Genomic DNA, 18,432 nt, shown 5'->3' on the forward strand with positions numbered 1-18,432 from the left:
ACCTTATTTGAACATGTAAAAATCAGGCTTTTTAAAAGTAATATACATGAGGCTATCTGGGAAAAGTTGAAAGTCAGCAACAAGCACACATCAATAAAAAATTAATAATAAAAATTAATTGGTTACATTAGACTTCTGGTATTATAATCTATTTAATTTATCTGTTACTTATTACCTATACTTTAGAATAAACTGAATGATTACAGGCCATGTAGATAGTCAAGAGTTTAAAAAAATTATGTAGTCCATATTTTTCTTTGTTCTTTTCCTTCTGTTTTCCTGGGGAGGATGTATCTTGGTGAACAGGGAGATATCTTAATCTGCTGGTTCACATGTGGACTGAATTTTAAACCAACTAGTTGAATAAGCAAAGAGTGTTATTTATAACTTTATAAAATATTACAAGAGATCTATGGTAACATTAATTCATTGCTAATTCAGCATCAAAAATAATTTCCTGAATTTGTAAAGTATGTGAATTACTGATGACTAGCAGCACGATGCTGATAACTTTGGGAAAAAAATAGCCACTGAAAATTAAGCAGCCAAAAAGACTTCAATTTGTATACTAATAACTTCTTTATATATTTGGAGAAATATAACCATTGAAACTGTATTGAGTTTAATGATTGTCCCCTCAAAGATATGCACACCTACAACGAGAAACGTTATTTAGAAAATGTTATTTAGAAAAACAGTCTTTCCAGATGTATTTAAAATAAGCGACTTAAGAGAAAATCATCCTAGGATAATTTAGGTGGACCCTAAGTTCAATGACAAGTATCCTTACAAGAGACAAAGTGATGTATCTACAAGCCAAGTTTTGTAGTAATTTTTTATGAAATCCCTGAGGAAATGAATATTGATACTTTAGCAACAAAGAAAAATTTGAAAAGCAGGAATAATATTTTCTAAATTTATTGTTATTAATCGGTTATCACAGCATTGATCACCATTTTATTATTCTATTCCACAATGTGGTCTCACAACTACTTAATCTTAAAATTGATAGATATCTTTAAATGTAGCCTACAATTACTATACTTTCTTCTTGTTAAATAAAGGACATTCAGAATAAAATGGTTAACTCTCATGCCTGCTATATATATAAACTGTATGAATAGCTAAAGGGATAAAACATAGTTTTATATTTTCTCTAATCTGTATAAGAAATGTGTGATGCTGATGATTTTCCTGGTATACACCCATATTATTTATTTCAATTATTTTAATGGAGAAATATATGATTATTATTTAAAATGTGTCACAAAGAAAAGAATAAAAATTAAAACATAAATAAGTACCCCTAGACCAACATCTCTAAGATTACCACATTTGATTTTTCAATATTGAGGCGGATTGTTTTCCAAAAGTTCCCACAGCAATATCTCTATTTCCATATACATTTCCAAACCTATCCATTTTTATCAAATGTTAGAATCAATTTTGTTTCCTTGGATTTGAAGGAAGGAGGATTTTGACTGTTCTGTACAATATGTATGACAGAAGTGATATTTTTCAGAGATCTGAAACATTCTGAGGCTATGAGATCATAACATTCTGAGGCTATGCCATTAAAAAGAGATTCTCTCTCTCTCTCTGTCTCTCTCTCTCTCTCTCACCCTCAACCAAGGAACCTAGCTTCCATGTAATGAAGAAGTCCTAGTCACATGGTTAGGCTCCTTGTAGGTGTTCCAGTGACCATCCCAGCTAAGGTCTTAGCCAAGGTCTAGGATCAACTCCTAGCCAAGTGAGTATGTGAGTTTTCAAATTTCCTAGTCTTCTAGGCTTTCAGGTGAGGTACTATCCCTTGGAGAAGTAAAATAAGCTGAGCACTATGTGAATTCCTGGTCGACAGACTCCATAAGCATTGTAAAGGGTTATTTTATGCCACTAAGTTTTGGAGTAATTAGTTATGTAACCACAGCTACTGGAACAATTATATTTCTGTATCATTTTCAGTGAATATCATTATATCGACTGACTCATATTCAGTATAAAGAACAAAAGCACAGTGGCCATATGTTGATTAAACACCTTTGATGAAAATAACCACAAATCAGCACAGTAAGGGAAAAGCCAGTATAATGTTTCATTCTGAAAGAAGGCTCAACAATTCTTGTAAATATTTTTTTAAAAAAAGAAAAAGCAAAGTTCTAAGCGTATGTTAGTTCAATGACATGAGAACTGTTGAAGATTTGGTTGAGAAAATTTTTATTCCATGTCTCTGGTAGAAGTGCATATACTATATACGGAGGTTTTTTTGAAGTGAGAAAAAATGTAAGAATATATTAGCATCGTATCAGTGTTTTTAAAGCTTTTGCTTAGTATGTGTTATTCTCTCTTATTGACTATAAAGCAAACGTGTGCAACAATACTTTTGAGGTACTCTCTGGATGACTAAATTACATGCATCCAGCAAATATTTAGAGATCTTAAAATATGTACATTTGTTTTTCACAATAGGTATCTCTTATCTCAATTATTTTCTATGTAGTCTAAATTTAAAATAATATTTTTATCAAGATTTATGTTTGTGTTCCAAAATTGCTAATGGGAAATTATCCCTACTTTCCTTGCTTGTGACTAAAGGCAATGTGATTACAACAAGCTGTCAGTTACGTAATAACACATATCCTTACACACACACATATTTGGCATTAATATAATTATCTCTTTTTCAGGATTTAAAATCAATTATAGACCAAAGCTCACCAATTCCTGGTAATGACATTATATCCTTAAAAATGTAAGCTTGGAAACAGAACACACGAGAAGAAATAAATTAAACAGTTCAGTAAATAAGTTACAGGTTTTATATAAAACTAATTAATCTTATAAATAAACCTAAGCAAAGAACAAAACAAGAACACATTGTTTATAAATTATTCTTATGCATCATATGTTTTTAAATATATCAGATGTTTCTAAAGTTATAAAAAGCAACAATACTGAAGCATTGTCTGAAAAACAATTATATTTGGAGTGAAGTATAGAAAGTTTTACATTAGAAATGTGTTACTTTGGTTTATTTTTATCTGTAGAAATATGAGCTCAGTGATTATAATCAGCATGTAGGGCATTTCTTTATGAAGTTTGAAACCACTAAACATCTTATGGAAGCTATTGATCTCTAACTTAATCTTTAAAAATATTAAAATTATTGTTTTTTTCTGGTCATAAGCATAAACTAAGGGATTGAATTATGTTTTCAAAAGCACTCCAATCATCCTAGGCTATCAAGAAAATTAATTTGTATAATCCATTTTTAATTACCTCAGGCTGGTAAAACCTTCTAAATTTTGCTATTTATTTAAAATCGGAAACTATAAAGTGAATAATAATTTTTATTAACTTAATTGCCTAGGTCATTAATGAACTTCTAGTTGTCACATCTAAGAGATATGTGTCAGTCTTCATCACCTCTTATTCTCATCTTTAATTGATATTTTTCCCCTCTCTTCTTGAGCTCTCTCTTCTCTTCCACTCTGTTCTGCGGTGTCTCTCTCTGGCCTGTCCTGTTTAGTCTCTGTGATCTTCTCTTATTCCATCTACCATTTAAATGTTGGAGCTCCTGAAATGGCTCTTTTCACTGTACACAATCTGTAAGGAAGAATCATAAATTTATCTGGGTTGAATTTACAAATTGTACCATTTAGCTGGTGAGTGAGTTAGAAGAATTAACAGTGGAGAAAATATTAATACTTTCTCTCATGGGATTTTCAGACAGCTTTAAAGAAACAAGTTTAAATAGTTTTCAGTAAAGTTTACTTCCAATTTATTTGCTTGTTCACACACACAAAAAAACTAAGGTTGTTACAGAATAGATTATGGCCAATCCTTTATTTCTGATAACAGAAGTATATCTATCTATTATCTATCTATCCTCTCTCTCTCTCTCTCTCTCTCTCTGCATATACGTCTCCATATGCTTTTCCATGTGACTTTTCCAATGCCAGAAACAGATGATAGAATATATTTCCCTGCCACCTTGATGTTTGGTTTAGCTCAGTGAGTCGTTTTGCCACATGATATGATGAGAGCAGATATTGTACATGTTACTATAAGCTTTGGTTTGCTTTTTTGTGTTTTTCTCTAATCCACCATGAGAGAAACAGAGCCATTGGTTGCAGAATAAGGAAAATCGAGGAATAAATCTGAACCCAAATTTCAGCATGGAAGCAAGCCTTGGCAAGCCAGCAGAAACAGAGCTGACTCATAGATACATGTGCAAGAATTTTTTTTAAATTTAAATGTTAAAAATTTGAAGGTTTGGTATTCATCGCTTTGCAATAAAAACTAATATGGTAACAATGGATACTAATCCCAGGATATCAGTAAATCATCTGTGTAAGCAAAATGCACACCATAATAGTCTTACCCCAGGATGATATTTTAATTTTCTGACAGTGTTATCCTCCTTCTCTACTCCATTACCCACAGTATTGTTTAAACAAAAGCAGTGCATTATTTTTTATTACATACAGTAAGAAATAGTGAACTAATGTTTATTTATTGCCTAGTGAGGCAAATTTTAGTAACACATTAAAAAATACCTCTTCATTTATCCCTTCTTACCAGCACAATTACAACGTGAAATTATTACAAGATAAATTTAAGAAAGTCTGATTCACAACTGTAAGAGAAACTTCTAAATCTTTCACGAATCCAGTTGTTGCGTAAGCATTACTATCTGCCAGTACCATAGAAAAACCCAATTATTTTTCCAAACAAAAATTCTTTTAACCTTCTTCTTAAAAATCTGTCACTCTTGTGTTTATTGTGTGAAATTGTAGCACACCAATCAACAGAACTAGATACCTGAGAAACAAATTTGACTTGCAACAATTACCATCTTATACTAATTTGGCATCTTTGTGTTTTGTTTTATTTTATTTATTTATTTATTTTTTTTTTTGAGATGGAGTTTTTCTCTTGTTGCCCAGGCTGGAGTGCAATGTTGCCATCTTGGTTCACCGCAACCTCTGCCTCCCGGGATCAAGTGATTCTCCTGCCTTAGCCTCCTGAGTAGCCGGGATTACAGGTATGTGCCACCATGTCTGGCTCATTTTGCATTTTTAGTAGAGACAGGGTTTCTCCATGTTGCTCAGGCTGGTCTGCAACTCCAGACCTCAGGTGATCTGCCCACCTCGGCCTCTCAAAGTGTTGGGATTACAGGTGTGAGCCACTGCGCTCAGCCAACATCCTTGTGTTTTTAAGCTCATCTTTTTTTCTCTAACCAAATAATCAATCTCAGAGATTCAACAATATGTTTCTTAAAAAAATACAATATTCTAATATATGCTTTCTGCATTCCTTATTATTACACCTTCTAGCAACAACACTGAGACTAGTTTTAACTATTATTATTTTTCAAGCATTTCAGATGTAAAAGGAAAACGTATTTGAAGCAGCTCTCAATCAAATTAGAGGTTTATTTTTCCAATGTTGAGGACACACCCACGTGAAGGAGACATGTGCCACAGTATGATCTGTGGCCTGAGCTCTTCTCCAAAGAGGGTTTTGCGGGCTTCAGTATTTAAAAGGGAAAAAGTTGGCAGAGGGGGAAAAAAGAAGAAAAAGGCAGAGTAGACAAATGGGGCAAGTAGTTATATTCATTTGAGGCCTTGATTAGTACTCACTGAATCTACATGTTGTGGTGAAAAGATGGGGCAGAGGAATAGTCAATTATGTATTCATCTCACGCTCAGTAAATCTGGACTTTTACTTAACATAATGTAAACACAGAGTTGAGGAAGAAGTCAAATACGCATTCGTCTCAGGGTGAGCAGAGGGGTGATTTTTAGTCTCCTCTTGTCCCATACCTATGAAGATAAACAATTCATCTACATTGTCAGGATGAGGGAGATCACCTAGCCAGGTGTATGTATAGGAACAAAAGGAAAGGCAGGTTTTCTGTGACTCCCTTTCCAAGCATAACTTTTCCTTTTGGCATATTGAGTTTGGGGTCCCAGGATTTTATTGTCCTTTCACACAAATATAGAGTTCTAAGCACTCTATATTAACCAAATTTAATTCACATAGCAATCCTGTATTTGTTTATTTTTGTTGTTGTTGTTATTTTATCATTCCCCTACCCAATCCTATGTTAGAGATGAAGAAATTGAGGCACAGAGATACTTAGTTTCCCAGGTACATATAGCTCACATGTGTCAGGGCAGAGCTTTGAAAATAGGCAACCCATTTCAAGAGTCTAGAAGTAGTTAATTTAGTCATTATCCATCCTATATTGCTCCCCTATACTGTGCAATAATAAATAGATTATGTTGATCTTCTTCTTATAAAGCTTCTGTGAAGCTTCTTATCACCTTTAAAATAACATGATATAGGTCTTATAATATGACAAGATCCTCTATGATTTACTCCTTCCTCTCTCTCTCTCACTTCACATCCATTCTAAAATTGTGCTTAGTAGACAAATGGAGCAAACTTCTTACACTACATCGTTACTGGCCTTCCATGTTCTCTCCCTTGTGAGATCTGAGAAATTTGCCCCTTATCTTGTTTACTGTGAAAACTTTCATTCTTTCTTTAGGATTTATCCCTGAAGCTGAAGCACGTACTAAGAGATTCTAAATCAGGCAGCCAAACTGGAATAGAAATCTCTCCTGCAGACTCTCGTAAGTCTGTGTGTTATGAGAATTTCTTGTAGCTACTTGGTCTTCTCTCTGTCTCACCCATTAGGGTTGGAGCTATTTTGAGTCAGAAATTTCGACTTCATTTTTGTTTCCTTAGAGCCTAGAAAAATATTAATTTTAAATCATTTTAATAATTTTGTGGCAGAATATAAACATAGTAAGATAATATAAAATACTACATGTGTATGAACTATTATGATAATTAAATATCTCAGTTTGTTGCATCGCATTTTTTTTTTCATTGAGTAAGACTTTTAGTGTCTGGTGTTCTGCCACAGTCCTAGGGAGATTGGGGAATATCACAGAATGAGTCTGGCTATCAACAACACAAAAGCCTCACTTACTCTCAAAAGTCCTTTTGTTAGAATAATATGAAACAGCCAGTGGAAATTGAAAAGTTAAGTATGATTTTAAAAAGAAAAGAAGGACGTAATAAAAAGGATTGGAAAATACAGTAATACATAGTGAGAATTTTGATATATTGAAATGAAATCCCCACCACCTTTGGTCTCTATCTATTGTAGGGCTTTTGAAAAGGATGAAACGATACGAATTAGTGTATTCAAGCTCTTTCAATGAGATTTCGACAATATGTCTCAGCAAGAAATAAATAACTGAGGTGTATTTTTCCCGCAGATTCCTCTCTTCTTTGAAGGGAAGATAAATTAACTATAACACCTCTCTTTGCTTGTGGTTCTGAACTCACCAAAGTTGTAAGAGCATTTTTTGTCCACATGCTGTTTCTGTTTTTTTTTTTTTTTTTAAGCCAAGTCAGTGACTGACCTCGCCACCTTTTCCATCCCTTACAGGTGATTAGAATGAGAATCTCATGACATTTCAAGTTGACCAATTAACAAGTGACCCAGGACTATTTTGAATCATATCTGTAGTTTTCCAGAAATGGTAAATCACACATGCACACACACAGAAAATATATGGGAGTTGCTAATGTTAAAGATGATACATCTATATATTTGCTCACTGAGGAGTGCTTATTTGGAATTTTTCTTTATTTTCTACATTTCAGAGGGCAGATGTTGTATCACTGCAATGATGCAATGGATATAAAAAACAAGTGTGATGGGAGGACCCTCAGAGCCCATTGAACCCACAAATTGACACAATAGTTTTCTACCTCTCATGTGTTTACTGTATCTCTTGAAACTGAAGTAGAATCAAATTTAGATGCTGGGATTCACATGTAGATAAAAACAAATTTTCATTATTTTCTGCACACAAGCTTACATTTTAATTTATTTCCCCAATTTGCCTAAGCAAAAATTTTATTTCAATTCAGTATACTCAGTCAGATCTAGTGATTTGATTAATTTTGTCATTATTGTCCAATTTATAGTTTAATCACTTCGGGGGATACAGGCAGTCTTTCATTGTTTCTTCCCACTTCATCTGTCCCTTCTTTTCACTCAAGGGCATATGCTGGTCACCCAAGCACTGGTGTAGTAAACAGTGTCTTCATAAATCTCCAACTGTTGAGTCATCTCTTGATTAGTTTAATTTATCTTGGCGTCCTGGCTAGCAGATGTTCTGCTTTGCTGGTCTGTGCTGGTGCTGCCTGCTTTGCCCCTCTGTTCTGCTGTGTATAATCCTGGCCTTTACTGCTGCCTACTGCTGCCAATTGTGCACAGCAAAATTCTACCTTCCCTCGAAAGGAAGCTCTTTTTCATTCCCTCATGAAACCTTTGGCTTATTAATCATTCAGTGTTCTACAAGAAAAGCTCCCAAGTGTTTCTCTCCACCACATCAGTGCATGTTTTGTTTGTAAAGCTGTCCTCAGGATAATCCCACAGGATAATCCCCCCATTTCTTGACTACTGTTCCAAAGATTGTTCCAATCTTAGTGTGAATCTTAGTGACATCTTATACTGGATGTTAGGTTTTATGAAAGCTTTTAAAATGAACGAAAACTGTATTTCTGATTTGAATTGTGATAGAAAGAGTTCTAAAATGCTACCCTTATGTTTTTCTACCAAAATCCATGCAATACTGTTTATAAGTCAAGTCCGCAGTCCCCAAGCCACAGTCCAGTACCAGTCTGTGGCCTGTTGAGAACTAAGCAGCCCAACAGGAGATGAGTGTTAGGAGAGCCAGTGAAGCTTCCTCTGTGTTTACAGCCACTCCCCATTGTTTACATTACTACCTGAGCTCCGCCTCCTGTCAGATCAGTGGGGTATTAGATTCTCATAGGAGCCCAAACCCTGTTGTGAACTCTGCACGCAAGGGATCTAGGTTGTGTGCTCCTTATGAGAATCTAACTAATGCCTGATGATCTGAGGTGGAACAGTTTCATCCAGAAACCATCCTCAGCCCCAGCACCACCTTCTTTGGAACAGTTTCATCCAGAAACCATCCTCAGCCCCAGCACCACCTTCTTTGGAACAGTTTCATCCAGAAACCATCCTCAGCCCCAGCACTCCATTCTGTGGAAAAATTTTCTTTCCAGAAACCTTCCTGGTGCCAAAAAAGTTCTGAGCCCCTTGTTTATATGATGAAATATGATACCCATGATTGTTACATTACATGACAAAGGGATGTGGCATATGTAATTAAGGCTACCAATCAGTTGATTTTGACTTATTCAAAAGAGAGAATATCCAGGTGGGCCCAATCTAGCCAAATGAGCCATTTAAAAGGCGAGTTTTCTCTAATTCATGATAGAAAGGGACATACGATAGATTTGAAGCATTAGAAGGATTCCTAAGTACTATTGCTGGCTTGAAGATGGAAGGGAGCCTGCAGCAGGGAATAAGGGAGCCTAGAAGCTGAGAGCAGGCCCCAGCCAATAGCCAGGAAGGAAATGGTGGCTTCAGTTCTACAACGGTATGCTGCAGAATTCTAATTAACAACCTGAGTGAGCTTGGAGGCATAGTCTTTGCCAAAGTCTCTAGACAAAAGTTCCACCTGGACAGCGCTTTGATTTCAGCCTTGCAATACTTTAAAACACGAGCATTCAAGCCAGGCCAGACTTCTGGCCTATGAAACTGTGAGACAACAAACCAATCATCTATCTCCAATTCTGAGTTGTGTGATTAGTGTTTTTTTTTTTTTATTTTTGAGTAGTTAAGTTTGTGTTATTATTAGATAGCAATAATATCTATATTATTGCTAATAATTATAATATAGATATTATTTGTTTTAATATAATTATATATTTTATATTTTTTATATTATTTTTATGTATAAATATATATTTATATATAATATAATTTGTTATAATTATAATATAGATATAATATAGATATTATTGCTAATAATTATAACTAGTATGTGTAGGTTTCTATATAAGAGTTTCTTGAAATAGTAAAGCCATGTTGATGCAGACAACCAAAGAGAAAGCTCATGCTAATATAGACAGTAAGATGAGCAAATGTCTCAGGTTTCAGTTCTCATTGGAATTGTTTTTTATACTGAATTGCCGCAAAGAAGAAGCCCACAGATAAAAATGTTTAGTTTCAAAAATGCATGGAAAGAAGATGACATTTCATGCCACTAAAATGTCCTTAAAAAGTGAGATTATTTTAAATATTATATTTTCCCTGCTAGTAAATATATGAAACTTACTCAGGTGGGTTAAGCTTCTTTTTTTTTTTTTTTTTCCAAAGAGGTAATTTACAAAAATAAGATTATTATAAAATGTTTCCTCCACAATGTGACAATATGTTAGATTGTTTGTACAAATCAAATTCTCTTCTATTAAATTGCCTTTCTTTCTTAATTTATATCTGAACAAAATTTAGCTATGACAGTATGTAAATGTCATTTGTTTCACCCTTGATATAGAAGCCAGACAAGATAATGTCTATAGAAGAAAAAACCATTTTCTTTCAAATTAGTAATCTTGTCTATGTTAAATTGATATATACGTGTAATTTTAAAAAGTTAAAAAGTTTTTTAAAAATATACACTTTTTTAAACATTATACTGAACACCACAATTGAGAATTAAATAATAGTTGAAACTATAAATCAGATCTAATTTTGAGGTTGACAATTTAGGGCTTACTGATTTTATTCTTTTTATTTTAATTTTATTTTTTTGAGATGGAGCTTTGCTCTGTCACCCAGGCTGGAGTGCAATGGCACCATCTTGGCTCACTGTAATCTCCACCTCCTGGGTTCAAGAGATTCTCCTGCCTCAGCCTCCCGAGTAGCTGAGACTACAGGCATGCACCACCACACCTGGCCAAATGTTTTTGTATTTTTAATAGACATGGGGTTTCCCATGTTGGCCAGGCTGCTCTTGAACTCCTGGCCTCAAGTGATCCACCTGCCTCAGCCTTCCAAGGTGCTGGGATATAGGTGTGAGCCACCACCCCAGATGCTTACTGATTTTAATGTTGGAATTTGATTAATTATTAATATTTAATTTTTATTTTATAAACAATTCATGGTTATTATTAAAGTATGGCTAATGTTAGAAAATTATAAAGAAACAAAATATTTGTGAAACTATCACCCCAAATAATCATGATAGTTTACCAGGATACATGTTGGGGAACTTATTTATTTCAATACAATAGGCTATTTTTTTTAACTATGAGATATTTCTGATGAATGTTCTATCTTGTTTTATTTGATGTATTTTCATATTACTATAACTCTAAAATTTGTAATATATATTTCTGTGTATTTACATATATCAGACTATATACCTAGCCATTTCTCTTTTCAGGAAATTGATTAAACATTTTGAATTACAGTAAATTATACAGCAATATATGCCTTTGATATATATCTTCCTTTTGTGTGTGATATTGTGCTGTTAATTGCTAGGGCTTTGAATGTGACAAACTGCTACATATAAGCTAGATATTTAAAAGAAGTTATATTTTGAGGATTTTCACACCGGATCCAGCAGCACATCAAAAAGCTTATCCACCACGATCAAGTTGGCTTTATCCTTGGGATGCAAGGCTGGTTCAACATACGCAAATCAATAAATGTAATCCATCACATAAACAGAACCAATGACAAAAACCTCATGATTATCTCAATAGATGCAGAAAAGGCCTTCAATAAAATTCAACAGCCCTTTATGCTAAAAACTCTCAATAAACTAGGTATTGCTGGAACATATCACAAAATAGTAAGAGCTATTTATGACAAACCCACAGCCAATATCATACTAAATGGGAAAAAGTGGAAGCATTCCCTTTGAAAACCGGCACAAGACAATGATGCCCTCTCTCACCATTCCTGTTCAACAGAGTATTGAAAGTTCTGGCCAGAGCAATCAGACAAGAGAAAGAAATAAAGGGTATTCAAATAGGAAGAGAGGAAGTCAAATAGTCTCTGTTTACAGATGACATGATTGTGTATTTAGGAAACCCCATTGTCTCAGCCCAAAACCTCCTTAAGCTGATAAGCAACTTCGGCAAAGTCTCAGGGTAGCAAATCAATGTGCAAAAATCACAAGCATTCCTATACACCAATAATAGATAAACAACCAAATCATGAGTGAACTCCCATTCACAATTTCTACAAAGAGAATAAAATACCTAGGAATGCAACTTACAAGGGATGTAGAGGACCTCTTCAAGGAGAACAGCAAACCACTGCTCAAGGAAATAAAAGAGGACACAAACAAATGGAAAAGCATTCCATGCTCATGGATAGGAAGAATCAGTATCGTGAAAATGGCCATACTGTCCAAAGTAATTTACAGATTCAACGCTATCCCCATCAAACTACCATTGACTTTCTTCACAGAATTAGAAAACACTATGTTAAATTTCATGTGGAACCAAAAAAGAGTCTGAATAGCCAAGGCAACCTTAAGCAAAAAGAACAAAGCTGGAGGCATCACGCTACCTAACTTCAAACTGTACTACAAGGCTACAGTAACCAAAACAGAATGTTACTGGTACCAAAATGGATATACATACCAATGGAATAGAACAGAGGCCTCAGAAATAATACCACTCATCTACAACCATCTGATTTTTGATAAATCTGATAAAAACAAGCAATGGGGAAAGGATTCCTTATTTAATAAACGGTGTTGAGAAAACTGGCTAGCCATATGCAGAAAACTGAAACAGGATCCCTCCCTTACACTTTATACAAAAATTAACTCAAGATGGATTAAAGACTTAAATGTAAGACCTAAAACCATAAAAACCCTAGAAGAAAACCTAGGCAATACCATTCAGGACATAGTTGTGGGCAAAGATTTCATGACTAAAACACCGAAAGGAACAGCAACAAAAGCGAAACTTGAAATATGGGGTCTAATTAAACTAAAGAGCTTCTGCACAGCAAAAGAAACTATCATCAGAGTGAACAGGCAACCTACAGAATGGGAGAAAATTTTTGCAATCTATCCATCGGACAAAGGGCTAATATCTAGAATCTACAAGGAACTTAAATAAATTTACAAGGAAAAAAAACAACTCCATCAAAAAGTGGGCAAAGGATATCAACAGGCACTTCTCAAAAAAAGACATTTATGCAGCCAATGAACATGTAAAAAAGCTCATCATCACTGGTCATTAGAGAAATGCAAATCAAGACCACAATGTGATAACATCTCACACCAGTTAGAATGGTGATCACTAAAAAGTCAGGAAACAACTGATGCTGGAGAGGATGTGGATAAACAGGAACACTTTTACACTGTTGGTGGGAGTGTAAATTAGTTCAACCATTGTGGAAGACAATGTGGTGATTCCTCAAGGATGTAAAACCAGAAATACCATTTGACCCAGTGATCCCATTACTGGGTATATATATACCCCAAAGGTTATAAATCGTTCTACTATAAAGACACATGAACACGTTTGTTTATAAATCATTCTACTATAAAGACACATGAGCACTATTCACAATAGCGAAGACTTGGAACCAATCCAAATGCCCATCAATGATAGACTGGATAAAGAAAATGTGGCACATATACACCATGGAATACTATGCAGCCATAAAAAAGGATGAGCTTATGTCCCTTACAGGGACATGGATGAAGCTAGAAGCCATCATTTTCAGCAAACTAACACACAAATAGAAAACCAATCACCGCATGTTCTCACTCAGTGGGAAGTGGGAATTGAACAATGAGAACACATGGACACAGGGAGGGGAACATCACACAGTGAGGCCTGTCAGGAGGTGGGGGGCTATGGGAGGGATAGCACTGGGAGAAATACCTAATGAAGATGATGGGTTGATGGGTGCAGCAAACCACCATGGCACGTGTATACCTGTGTAACAAATCTGCACATTCTGCACATGTGTCACAGAACTTAAAGTATAACAATAATAAAAAAGTTATATTTTATAATTTTTTAAAATTTTGAGTGCTAATGTGGTTCATTATTTGATTTGATAATTACTGTATTTTTACCCTCTTTTGCCCATTTCATGTTTAATATTTATCTAACATTTTGATTTGTATAAAATAGATTAAACTTTATTTACAATAATGATCTACCTATCAAGTTGATTATGTAAAATTTTAAAATGTTCAAGCAGAATTGCTTTTCAATTAAAATATATTAATGGTATTTAACATTTTAAGAATAGCTGCATTATTTTAATTAGTTAATTCTCACTACTTTTTAATCTCAATAGTGTTCTGACAATTTCTAGCTATTTTTAGCATGAAAATTTAGAGAAATATTAAAATGTGTTTTCATATTTCTATTTTGTTCTGACCCTCTCAAAAACTTTAATACATTTTCTCTAACGATTATGGTGGCATTAATATTCAGTCAAAATCATCCAATACATATGTATTATTGCATGAATTTATACTATACATTTATGCATAAATTATAAGTGCTTTTGAGCTGTTTCTAACATTTTCTGTACCTGACATCAAGACAACTCTTTTAATATTATTACTATTGGCCGGGCGCGGTGGCTCACGCCTGTAATCCCAGCACTTTGGGAGGCCGAGGTGGGTGAATCACGAGGTCGGGAGATCGAGACCATCCTGGTTAACATGGTGAAACCCCGTCTCTACTAAAAATACAAAAAATTAGCTGGGCGCGGTGGCGGGCGCCTGTAATCCCAGCTACTCGGGAGGCTGAGGCAGGAGAATGGCGTGAACCCAGGAGGCGGAGCTTGCAGTGAGCCGAGATCGCGCCACTGCACTCCAGCCTGGGTGAAAAGTAAGACTCTGTCTCAAAAAAAAAAAAAAAATATTATTACTATTACTACTACTTCTAGTAACTACTTGGAGTTATACTAATGATAATTCATACACTATGTTCTAAGCACCAGCTTAAATATTCACGTGAATGAAACAGATTTTTTGTTTTCCATATTATTATTGGGAGAATAGGCTTTAGCCTCCACAAAATTTTTAGGTTGTAGTTAAATTTTTTGTAACTCTTCTTAGGTAGCCTAAAAACTTCTCATAGAATTGGTAAACATTTGAAGCCTATATATGTAGGCAAAAAAACTCCAAAAACAAAAAGGAAAGACAAACAGAAAGAAAGATCATCTTTCTGTTAATGATTTCAATGAAACCAGTGCCTTTCATATTTTTGTTTGAAAATTTAAAAATAATAATTGTATATAGGAAATTCTGAGTATGACACACACAAAAGCACACAAGCAACCTTAACCTCCAACCACATGTAATGATGCCTCACAATTTCAGGCAATGGTATAGCTTGCATCTGGTGATTAGCACCTCTCTTCTTTTTCTAATTCATGTGGCAATCAGAGAGCTGAGAAATCAAATTCCTGAAGATAGTCCATACCAGAAAGAACCTGTCAGGAAATAGTGCTCCCGGCTGTGCCTCTGGAAATGTCTTATTAGTGTTGAAAACTTCACTAGCCTGACTATCTAGGTGATACTTTTTAAAAAAATTTAAAATAAAAATTACATGAAACTATTCCTAGAAACTTTCATATCTATCTCATACAGACTACTTATAAACAGACAATTGTTTTTTCAAACAGAGAAAACAAAGCCATTCTACATTTGTGATAAGCAGTATGACATTTCTGTTTTAGTGACTGCAGAAGTGCCCTATTTTTTACCAAATTGATCACTCCTTCGCCCTAAGCATGGCAAAAGTTCAGCCAATTTCATTTGGCATTTAAAAAAATATTTCTGCTTCATACTGATGTGCAGTTGGGTGGCATATATTTATCATTCTTTGCGTTTATTTGATTTTGGCCATCAGATACAACTTTGTGTGTTTTTACTATGTTTCTTGCAAGTTTGTTAGTAATGTCTTGATCACTTGTCTGTTATTTTAGAGATCTGTATTTTTAAATAATGTGTTAAATTAAAAAATGCAAATTTTAGACTAGTCTAAAATGTTTATTCTATCAGTCATTCATTCAATTCTCCATTTATTCATGTGTACGAGGCAATTTATTACAGACCGTGCGCCAGCACCAAAAACACTGCAATCATCTTGCAAACATGATTCTGGTCCTAAGAGAGAGTTTGTTCAGGGAAAATCATGTTAACGAGACTACTATATAGCATCGTGAAAGTTATGGTAAATTCAAATATAAGCTGCTATGAGACCAAGAGGGAAAGGGTAGTTGAAATATCAAAATCATTCTGGAAACATTTATCTAAAATAAGAAGTATCTTTGCCCAGAGTTGTTAATTCAGCTAATGTTTGAATAAAAACAAACTCTGATGAGTCATTTTATTTTTGTGTTTTTAAACAGTATGTATGTGTATTCTTTTGATAAAGAATTTCCTGATTTTCTGAAAATGTTTGTGTCTAGCTGATACACTTGACTCCCAGAGGTAGATCATTTGTATTTGCTGACATATATTAAATGTTATTCAAAGGTTTTTTACCCACAAAAATACTTAGTTTTGACTTATTTCTAACCCAACATCTGCAACCCTGGCTGCCTAAGTTTCATTAATGACAGGAGTAGCTTTGCTTAGTGTTTTCTCACATTATGAATCAATTATTACTATGTTTCTTTCCATGTTCAAATATACTTATTCTTTTTTTTTAATTTGGAAATTTTTTATTTTTTATTTTATTTTATTTATTTATTATTATTATTATTATTATTATACTTTAAGTTTTAGGGTACATGTGCACAATGTGCAGGTTAGTTACATATGTATACATGTGCCATGCTGGTGCACTGCACCCACTAACTCGTCATCCAGCGTTAGGTATATCTCCCAGTGCTATCCCTCTCCCTTCCCCCCACCCCACAACAGTCCCCAGAGTGTGATGTTCCCCTTCCTGTGTCCATGTGTTCTCATTGTTCAATTCCCACCTATGAGTGAGAATATGCGGTGTTTGGTTTTTTGTTCTTGCGATAGTTCACTGAGAATGATGATTTCCAATTTCATCCATGTCCCTACAAAGGACATGAACTCATCATTTTTTATGGCTGCATAGTATTCCATGGTGTATATGTGCCACATTTTCTTAATCCAGTCTATCATTGTTGGACATTTGGGTTGGTTCCAAGTCTTTGCTGTTGTGAGTAGTGCTGCAATAAACATATGTGTGCATGTGTCTTTATAGCAGCATGATTTATAGTCCTTTGGGTATATACCCAGTAATGGGATGGCTGGGTCAAATGGTATTTCTAGTTCTAGATCCCTGAGGAATTGCCACACTGACTTCCACATGGTTGAACTAGTTTACAGTCCCACCAACAGTGTAAAAGTGTCCCTATTTCTTCACATCCTCTAAATGTACTTATTCTATGTCTTCAAAGGTAGATTCTTTTCAGTTGAATGGCAGTTTTCAGCTGGCAATTTGTCAAAGAGTCATACTAGTAATATTTTTAAAAATGACACATATTTATAATAAGTACGTGTAATTTGAAAAATAATTTCTGCTGTCAAATGTCATTTTGTAAAGAAAATTCTACATTTTCATATACAAATAATGATACACTTAAAATATATACATCTTAATTTAGATATTGTTAAAATATCAAGAAATAGATACTTTCTTATAAGGAAAACCCTGTGCTGATTCCATTGGGTTGTTTATTATATAGCTTGATATCTACATAAATTGAAAAATAAAAGCACCACTATTTCTTTAAAATGTGTAATATTGACATGTAGGATAAATATTGTTTTTACTGTGATTGTATAAAAGTGTATATGATTATATAAAAGTGTGCATGATGTACACTTTTATATAATCACAGTAAAAACATAATATGATTACTTTCCTTAAGATAATTTTTGTATTGTGTTGTAAAGTGTGTTTCAGTACATGAAATCTTTCCTGTAGCAATCACAGCCTCCTGGGGTTCCAAAATAATCTAGAAAAGAGTAATAACAAAGAAATTTTGTGGATCTTGGGGGAATAAGTTATCTTGATAAAAAGAGAAAATTCTCTGGAGGCAGAAATTTGAGCTCTTAAACATTTCCCATATGAGTACAAATCACATAAAACACGTATTTCCAAGGTACCCCATTAGAAAATTTTTAATACTTGTGTCTTTTGAATTCTAATAATTTATATGACATTCATAGCAAATAGAATGTATTTCTTGAAGATTACAGTTTACTCTAACATTTATATACCATGATATTCCCTTTTCTTTAGTGTCAGAGAGGCTATGTGCAAGGGGAATATTAAGAATTAGCTTGAATCTCTTAAAATAGTTATCTAGGCCATCATCACAAAATTGAAGGCATGCAACCCATGGGATTTATAGGATAATTCATTGTGATTGTGGTACAGGAATTATACATTATAAATTTACATATGTGTGTCCATGTGGTGAGTATGTACAGAAACACATATAGACTCATATTTTTTAATGTCTATCTTATCTGTACATTAAAA

General features: G+C 34.1%; 1 long non-coding RNA gene across 1 annotated transcript in view; it reads left to right on the forward strand.

Annotated features, from left to right (window-relative positions):
* The first annotated feature begins 1,572 nt into the window (after positions 1-1,572).
* LOC109023844 (uncharacterized) overlaps positions 1,573-18,432 on the forward strand; it is a 52,180-nt gene continuing 35,320 nt past the window's right edge. Inside the window, exons 1-2 of the long non-coding RNA XR_008672985.2 lie at positions 1,573-1,750; positions 4,947-5,044. This is a non-coding gene — a long non-coding RNA (uncharacterized lncRNA). The remainder of the gene's footprint in view (positions 1,751-4,946; positions 5,045-18,432) is intronic.

This window comes from Gorilla gorilla, chromosome 19 (assembly GCF_029281585.2).
Source record: "Gorilla gorilla gorilla isolate KB3781 chromosome 19, NHGRI_mGorGor1-v2.1_pri, whole genome shotgun sequence".
NCBI classification, from domain to species: domain Eukaryota; kingdom Metazoa; phylum Chordata; class Mammalia; order Primates; family Hominidae; genus Gorilla; species Gorilla gorilla.